This window comes from Azolla caroliniana, unplaced genomic scaffold (assembly GCF_043228905.1).
Source record: "Azolla caroliniana isolate FFs.n. ecotype wild unplaced genomic scaffold, voAzoCaro1.0.p SCAF_18, whole genome shotgun sequence".
Lineage (NCBI taxonomy): Eukaryota > Viridiplantae > Streptophyta > Polypodiopsida > Salviniales > Salviniaceae > Azolla > Azolla caroliniana.
The window spans coordinates 13245824-13255148 of record NW_028230453.1 but is presented as its reverse complement, the minus strand read 5'-3'; the positions used below and the strand labels follow the sequence as shown (position 1 = coordinate 13255148).

General features: G+C 45.5%; 1 long non-coding RNA gene across 1 annotated transcript; it reads left to right on the top strand.

Annotated features, from left to right (window-relative positions):
• The first annotated feature begins 301 nt into the window (after positions 1–301).
• On the top strand, positions 302–641 carry LOC147852443 (uncharacterized). Its single transcript, XR_015531439.1, has 2 exons — positions 302–456; positions 520–641. It is a non-coding gene; the product is annotated as an uncharacterized LOC147852443 (long non-coding RNA).
• The last annotated feature ends 8684 nt before the right edge of the window (positions 642–9325 follow it).

Genomic DNA, 9325 nt, shown 5'->3' with positions numbered 1-9325 from the left:
AGCTAGATAGCAACAGGAAATAGAACTAAGGTTTAATGGAAAGCTTGAATTACACACTGAGAGTACGCATGCGAGAGACAGAGAGAACAGAACGACATAAAAACTCAAATTACAAAATATTGCTCTGTACATACTATGTGCTCAATGAGCACTTTAATACAAGTCCTTAAAAGGACTGACAGAAGTACTAACAAGTACTTCAATCCTCATACTAAGCTACTGACACTAACTCCTAGGAGACCTCCAACGACCTACTGGTTTGCATGTGGGTCCAGCTCTCCGATCCGTCTCTAGGTGTCATAGACTCGAACCTCTAACCTATAACACACCCAATACTTAGTATTAGATAAACCATTTGGAAACCCTTAAGTTATATGTAAATTGTATATGGTTAATATTGTATAGTCTAGCATATAGAATATTCTAGTGTTTAGTATATTCTAGAAATGTTCTATGGTATATTCTAGACGAGTATATTCTAGAGTTATTTCTTGGGTATATTCTAGAGATATTTCTTAGGCATATTCTAGAGATATTCAATCTCAGAACTTGTATAAATATGTGTGTTCACCTAGATTACAATCAAGGTCAACAACACTAGTTACGGAGTCTTTCAATTAATCAACTCATCCCTTTGATTATCTTCTACTCTCTTGTGTATATCTTCTACTCGTGATAGTTGGTTCACCTTCCCATCCTCATAGCTCTCCTTCTCATTAGCCGTAGCCATGTTCGACCCAGCTTCTGACTTAAGTTAGATAATGACAACCTTACAACAACTCCAACTTGAAAATGAAGCCCTTCAGAATTCGTTACAAGAACTTCAAGTTGGTGTCTCCATATCCTCACAACCCATAGAGACTAATGTCCCACCACAACCTTGCCCGGAGTCCAATCTTCTACCAACATATGATGTAGCTTCTTCTCATTTTCTTGAGCCTAAGATTAGCCTCCCAGAAAAATTTGATAGAATGAGGTCACATTTCCGGGGGTTCATCAACCAAATTCGCCTAATCATTTGGTTACAACGTCAACGTTATGCAGATGGTCTTCGACAAGTTGGACTTGTGGGCACCCTCCTCTCCGGTCCGGTCCAAGCTTGGTTTGCACCTTTAGTGGAAACTTCGTCACCTCTATTGGATGACTTTCCTGCCTTCCTTGCCGAGTTAGAGGCCACATTTGGAGAGACGAACCAATGACGTACAAAACTCACCAAGCTTTATGCACTCGAACAAGGTTCACGTGCAGCTTCTGTCTATGCTTCGGAATTCCGACAACTAGCATGTGATATCAACTGGGATGATCAAGCTTTAACTGATCACTTTTGGCGGGGCCTTCTGAGCAATGTCAAGAATCTTCTCTTGAAATTTCCCGAGCCCACCTTGTTATCGCAACCGATTTCACAAGTAGTCTATTGTGACAATCGACTTTTTGAATTTCGCCAAGAAGAGCGCCAAACTTGGGGTTCGACTCATTCACTTCCATGACATGTCCCAGTCGTACAACCCTAAGTATCACTCCCGCCGGTGGCGTCACGCTCCCCTACTTTGGTAGATGCTCCATTCCCAATGGAAATTGATCAACCTCACTTTCAGCCATTGACTGAGGCTGAACGACATTTTCGGCGGGCTAATGGATTGTGCCTATATTGTGGGGCCTCAGGTCATCTCCTTCGCCATTGTCCTAGGAGTAATTGTGCACCATTCCATCAAGCCAATGGACCCCAGAGTCTGGAAAATGACATCGTCCGGTTGCAATAGGAGCCGTGCAACTGGAAGTCTCCCGTCATCCACATTCTCGTGGTTCCATTGCTAGAACATCAAGCAATTTCACATCGGAGGTGTGCCTTTCTTTTAATTCCAGTTCCATTCAATCTCTCACTTTACTTGATTATGGAGCGTCTTCTTGCTTCATCGATGTCGCATTCACTCGAGCACATGAGATACCCGTCGTATGCCTCTCAAAACCCATTCATGTCGAAGCCATTGATGGGTGTGTCCTCTCATTAGGTGCAATTACCAAGATTACAATCCCATTAGGGCTTTGTGTGGGCTCCCACCAGGAGGACCTCCCCTTCTACCTCATCACATCCCCTCAACATCCGATTGTCTTAGGACTATTGTGGATGGAGGCGCACAATATAATAGTGGATTGGTGCAATCCCTTGATCACATTTAACGAGATAGGATGCTCACGCACAACTATGAAGGCCAATTCCGTTTCACATCCTTCGGAGGCGGTTGATCCCGACTCAGCTACTCCACCCTTACTTCATCACCCGCTCGCCATTTGTGGAGCTACTTCTAACACACCACGTTATTCCCGACAAGTATAAAGACTTCTCCGATGTATTTGAGAAACATAATGCAGATCGTTTGCCTAAACACCGGCTCTACGATTGTCCCATTGATCTTCAAGAAGGCGTGTGTCCACCCTTTGGTTCTCTATATGCATTGTCTGCACTAGAGCTAAAGGCCCTTCGAGTGTATCTTGATGAGAACCTCATGAAAGGATTTATTCAACCCTCTAAGTCGCCAATCGGGGCCCCCATATTAATCGTGAAGAAGAAGGACGGCTCTCTATGCTTATGTGTAGACTATCGGGGTCTCAACAAACTCACTGTGCGCGAGCGCTATCCGCTCCCTCTGAGCCCCGAACTCCTCGACCGGTTCCGCGCTGTGCATGTCTTCTCCAAAATTGATCTCCGTGGCACGTACAATCTGGTCCGCATCAAGCCCAATGATGAATGGAAAACCGCCTTCCGAGCACGATATGGGCATTTCGAATATAAAGTAATGTCTTTCGGTCTTATTAATGCCCCAACTATTTTTCAACATATGATGAATGATATATTCCAGAAATATCTTGATCATTTTGTGGTTATCTACCTAGATGATATTCTCATTTTTTCGCCAAACATGCGAAAGCGCGGCCTTTATGCCAAAAGTGAGAAATGCGAGTTCGACCGTACCTCGATTGAATTCTTGGGCTACATTATCTCGCCCAATGGCATCACGATGGATATGAAGAAGGTTTCCGTCATTCGGGAGTGGGCGACTCCAACTCGACTTAAAGATGTACAATCCTTCCTCGGCTTCGCCAATTTTTACCGTCGCTTCATCCAAGGGTTTTCCACTCTAGCCCACCCTCTTATCACCCTCACGCGCAAAGGTACTCCCTTTCTATGGTCCTCGGCGGCACAAATGTATTTGACTCTCTCAAACATGCATTTACCACTACTCCCGTGCTTCTACATACCGACCCCACACGACCCTTCCAGGTGGAAATTGATGCATCTAACTTCGCCATTGGCACCATTTTATCCTAGTCCGATGATTCCAACATAATGCACCTGGTGGCTTACTACTCCAGCAAATTCTCGGCATCCGAAATCAATTATCCAATATACGACAAGGAGCTTGTTGCTATCATTGCCACCTTTGAATAATGGTGCCCCTATTTGCTCGGAGCACAACATTGTGTCTAGGTAGTGACTGATCATAAAAATTTAATTTATTTTTCCAGTACTCGTACTTTGAATCGAAGGCAGGCTCGTTGATCAACATTTCTCACCGACTATGATTTTGAGATCATATTTCGACCTGGTAGCCAACATGGGAAGGCCGATGTTCTTTCTCGTCAACCCAAATTTGCCATCCGCCCCGAGGATGCCGCTCATGCTCAACAATCTCGCTGTTTGCTGAAACCCGACCAATTGCATTTTTTTGCCACTTGTATGTTGCAAGATGATTTGTTACTCCCACATATCACAGATGCATTTGCCAACGAGATTCAAGATATTCTATAAAATCCCTCCAAGACGCCGCAAAGGACGGACCTTGACCACTTCACCATACAAGATGGTTTGTTATTCTTCAATCATCTCTTATACGTCCCGGAGGGCCCTTGTCGCACCCGAATGTTGTGGGAATGCCATGATGACCCCCTTGCAAGGTACTTCGGAGTTGCGAAAACCCTCGAACTAAACTCGCGAGGGTACTGGTGGCCACAACCATGGAAGTTGGACAAAGAATACATCAAGACTTGTGAGTTTTGTGCTCGCTCCAAAATTGCTCATCATCGGCCATATGGCTTCCTCCAGCCGCTTCCATGCCCTAGTGGTCCTTGGGACTCTATCTCTATGGACCTCATAACCAATCTACCCTTGGTCAATAGTTATGACTCAATGTTGGTCGTTGTTGATTGGTTTACAAAGATGGCTCACTTCACTCCATGCTCAAAAACCATTACGGAGAAGGAATGACGCATCTACTCCTCAATCATGTGGTCCGTTTGCATGGCCTCCCCGATGATGTCATCTCTGATCTCGAACCCCAGTTTTTCTCTCACTTTTGACAGTGCCTGCTGCAAACTTTAGGCATCTCCGTCAAGTTGTCCTCTGCTTATCACCCTAAGACTGACGGTCAGACGGACCGCGTCAACCAAATCCTTAAGCAATATCTTCGGTGCTCGGTTAGTTACCAACACAATGATTGCGTCAACTTACTTTCACTCGCAGAATTCACCTACAATAATTCTATCCATGCATCGACTGACGTCACTCCGTTCTTTTCAAATCATGGTTTACATCCTCGCTTCAACATTTCCCTCCCTACCACTTTTGTGAACCCTTCGGCAGAGGGTTGAGCCCATGTTTTGGAAGAGCTACATCATGACTTATCCTTGGAGCTTCATCTCGCTAGCGAACGATACAAGAAGCACACTGATCGCCATCGCTCTAGCACTCCACCCTTTGTCTGTGGCGACATGGTCTGGTTGTTACGATCACACCTCTTTACTACCCGTCCATGTGAGAAACTTGATTACAAGAAGTTGGGACCATTCCGTATAGTTGAGTGCATCAATCTCGTCGCCTTCTGGCTGGCCCTTCCATCCCATTTCCGTATTCATGATGTTTTTCATGTCTCCCTCCTCAAGCCCCACTATGCTTCACAACTCCCAAGACACCAAGCCCCCCCACCACCTGTGCAATTGACGACGGGCCAGAAATATGAGGTCGACCAAATACTTGACTCGCACTGTCGACACCTGCAATACCTCGTCTTGTGGAAGGGTTACCCCTTATCTAACGCCAGGCGGGAACCCGCAAAAAATTTACAAAATGCCCCGAAGGTGGTTCAAGATTTTCATCTCCTATATCCCCACAAATTGGCGACGAGTTTGGGAAGGCGACGTAGGAGGGGAGATAATGTCGCAGACTCAAACCTCTGACCTATAACACACCCAATAATTAGTATTAGATAAACCATTTGTAAACCCTTAAGTTATATGTAAATTGTATATGGTTAATATTATATAGTCTAGCATATAGAATATTCTAGTGTTTAGTATATTTTAGAAATGTTCTATGATATATTCTAGACGAGTATATTCTAGAGATATTTCTCAGGTATATTCTAGAGATATTTCTTAGGCATATTCTAGAGATATTCAATCTCAGAACTTGTATAAATATGTGTGTTCACCTAGATTACAATCAAGGTGAACAACACCAATTACGGAGTCTTTCAATTAATCAACTCATCCCTTTGATTATCTTCAACTTTCTTGTGTATATCTTCTACTGGTGGCACTGGGTTTTGGATACAGATCCGGATCAAGTTGAGCTTGTTCGCTCAACACTCCCCCTCAAGCTCAACTTGAGGTCAGATCTCTATGTCAATCTTTTCTAATCCTTGCAGTCGGCTTTTCGTGGCATCTTCTTGCCTTGTTCACGCTCCTTGACCCGTCCAGTTCCGCTTCCCATGACCCATCCGGTTCTCCACACCTCGACCTTCTTGGTCGGCTTGACGGTCAAAGCGCCATCCACCTTGCAAAGAACGCGGCCTACCCCTCCAGGACCAAGCACATCCAGAGGAGATATCATTGGCTTCAGGAGAAGGTAGAAGACAAATACTTTTCTTTGACGAAGATCCCCACGGAGGAGAACGGGTTGGACATGTTGACCAAGGTATTGTCGGCTGAGAAGCTGGACGTGTGTCGGGGACAGATCGGATTGACGAGGCATCCCATCCTAGAGTGAAGGGAGAGTTTGTTGGGAAATCAGTCCCTCCGGATGGAAATCGGACGAGCCGAAGGAAGAAACTAGACTAGATGGATCCAAAAGGTATTCGGCCAGATCCGATGTGAACTAGAAATTGGGACATATTGGTAAATATGTTTGGATGAGCCTGTTGAGTCCATACTTGTAAATAGCCCTAAAGTTATATAAGTATTGTTACTTTTTGTATAAAGAGAGAAAGCATGAGAAGTAGAAACTTGTTGGTGAAGATACAGAGCTCAAGGTCGTTGCCTCTGAGTCTCTCCTTGTAGTATCCATCTCTTCTATAGTGATCCTATTTGGAGTCTATGAACTCTTGTGGTTTTGCCTCTTGAGGTTTTCCACGTTAACATACAGTGCCATCTCATTCCTATGTAATTCTATCAATCTCTACTTTCTTTTTTGTTTCTTCAATTGTACGTTTGGATCCCGGTTGTGGCTGAGAACGATTCCTCGCACATAGGTCATGATGTATCCGGACGTGGATCTACTGGTATCTACATCAATGGACATGTCTGAATCAATAAAACCTTCCAATAGGGATTTACCTAAGCCGATTTAGAGGCCCATGCTCGTGGTGCCCTTCAAGTACTAGAGCATCCACTTGACAACAGCCTAGTGCTCTCTCCCCGAATTGCTCATGAATCGGCTGAAGACTTCCACATCATATACGATGTCCGGCTGTGTACACAAACATTGTGTATATTAGGCTTCCGAGTGTTGAGGCATTAGGTACCTTCGTCATCTACGCTTTCTCTACCTTTGTCTTCAAGCTCTGTTTCCCGACAGGCTTTGCATCTGCCATGTTGAACCTTTGAAGCACCTTTGTCACGTTGTCATGAAGGATTCCGGCCACAGAGGGAAACGGAGCAAGACATGTGGGAATGGGTGTTTACACAGATGTACAAAGTTTAGGCTTTATGTGTGAAACATGTAATAACATTGGACTAGTAACTACTAGGTAGTAGGGTTAATAGGCACATTAAAGACACACACGAATAGAGAGGAATGTGGGAGTTTGACGTTAGGGAATCGAGGAAAATCTCTGTCGGAAGCGGTTGACTTAACTACCTGATGTAACAACTCTCTCTCTCCTTGAGCTATTAAATGAGGGAGAGAAGACTGAGAAAGGGATTCAGGAATTAGGAGGAGGAAGTGTTGTCGGATTGAGCGTCGAGTTCTGTACCTCTCTCTCTTTCTTCTCATCTTGTGCTCTACACCATTTCGAACAAGGAGAGGAAGTCTCTACTCACGCTGGCAATCCGTGTGCTCCCAAGCAGAGATTCTTTGTCTTGTCTCCCTGTGTGTGTGTGTGTGTGTGTGTGTGTGTGTGTGTGTGTGTGTGTGTGTGTGTCTTGAGAGCGCTAAGCAATGTTGCCGGCTGCACCCAGTTGTACTCTTTGAATTCTCTGTTAGGATTTCGGTCCCTCCGGATGGGATATGATTACCCGGCAAGGAAGACCCGGTGAGAACCTCTCACCAGATGAAGGGACATATATGGAAATATGTTTTTGTGAGCCCATTGTGGTCCCGTCCTATTTCTACGCATCCACATGGAAAACCGTGACATCTTTGGTGAAGCCAACGTGAACGACAATGCAACCTACCACCTTGCGGAACTCGACGAGACAAGGATAGCGGCACCTGTCGCGGGAAAGAAAATTAAGGCCTTCAAAAGGCGATGTGAACAAGAACCAGAGCCAGAGATAGATGAGGGTGAAAGCACAGACGAGGGTAAGGATCCGGGAGAGGACCCAATTAGCAACAACCCAGGAAAGGATGCATAAAGGCTGAGCCGGAATCCCCATCACTTCACACTACTTGGCACATGCCGAAGGATGTGTGGTTTGGTGGGGGTGGATGTCGTGAAGGATTCCCGCCACAGAGGGAAATGGAGCTAGACGGACAGGAATGGGTGTTTACACAGATGTACAAATTTTAGGCTTTATGTGTGAAACATGTAATAACATTGGACTAGCAACTACTAGGTAGTAGGGTTAATGGGCACTTTAAAGACCCACATGGATAGAGAGGAATGTGGGAGTTTGACGTTAGGGAATCGAGGAAAATCTCTGTCGGAAGCGGTTGACTTAACTATCTAATGTAACAACTCTCTCTCTCCTTGAGCTATAGAAGGAGGGAGAGAAGACTAAGAAAGGGATCCAGGAATTAGGAGGAGGAAGTGTTGTCGGATTGAGCGTTGAGTTCTCTACCTCTCCCTCTCTTCCCATCATGTGTTCTGCACCGTTTCGAACAAGGAGAGGAAGTCTCTGCTTACGTTGGCAGCCCACGTGCTCCCGACCAGAGATTCTTTGTCCTGTCTCCCTGTGTGTGTGTGTGTGTGTGTGTGTGTGTCTCCTGAGAGTGCCAAACATTGTTGATGGTCGCGCCTAGTTGTACTTTTTGGAATCTCTCTTAATCATTAGTTTGTTGAGTCCCCTTTGTTGGGGTTTCTGGGTGGCTCCTACCAATCGTGTGTTGGCCGTGCTCTGAGCTCATGTCTTATTCCCATCTAGAATCTGTTGCGTGCACGTACGAGTCCGCGAACTTGTGCGCATGTTGTTGCTCCTCGACATCCTGACTGGGGAAAGATACACTCCCTCAAGCTGGCGAGCTACTCCGCTCTGATCCGGGTACCATTCTGTATCCAATACGTGATTGGGGATTGGACCGGCGTAGCCATCCGGACTACAACACGGTCCTCCCTTTCCCCCCTATTCCGACTCCTTGGTCTGAGATCCTGGTGTTCCTGTCCTATTTCTATGCATCCATGCGGAAAACCGCGAAAACGTACTTCACTTGTGACAACCACAATAGCTTCTTCGTGCATCGCCAAAATCTGTCTTGCTGGACCCATATCTTTCATCGAGAAAGACTTGCTCAAGGCCTTCTTAAGTATCCGGATTTTGATATGGTCTTGTCCGACGATCAACAGGTCGTCCACATACAGCAAGAGTATTAGGAAGTCTCCTCCGTCAAACTTCTTCACGAACACGTTGTGGTCGGCCTACGTCTTGTGCTACCCGTGGTCCTTCATAAAGCAGTCGAACTTTCAGTACCATTGCCAGGGATATTGCTTCAGTCCATATAAGCTCTTCTTCAACCAGCACACTAGGTTCTCCTTCCCTTTCCTGATGAATCCTTTCGGTTGCTGCATGTAGATGTCCTTCTCAGGGTCATCGTGCAAGAAGGCAATCTTGACATCTAATTACTCGACTTCGAGGTCCATGCTTGCCGCTATGCTCAACACTATCCGGATGGATG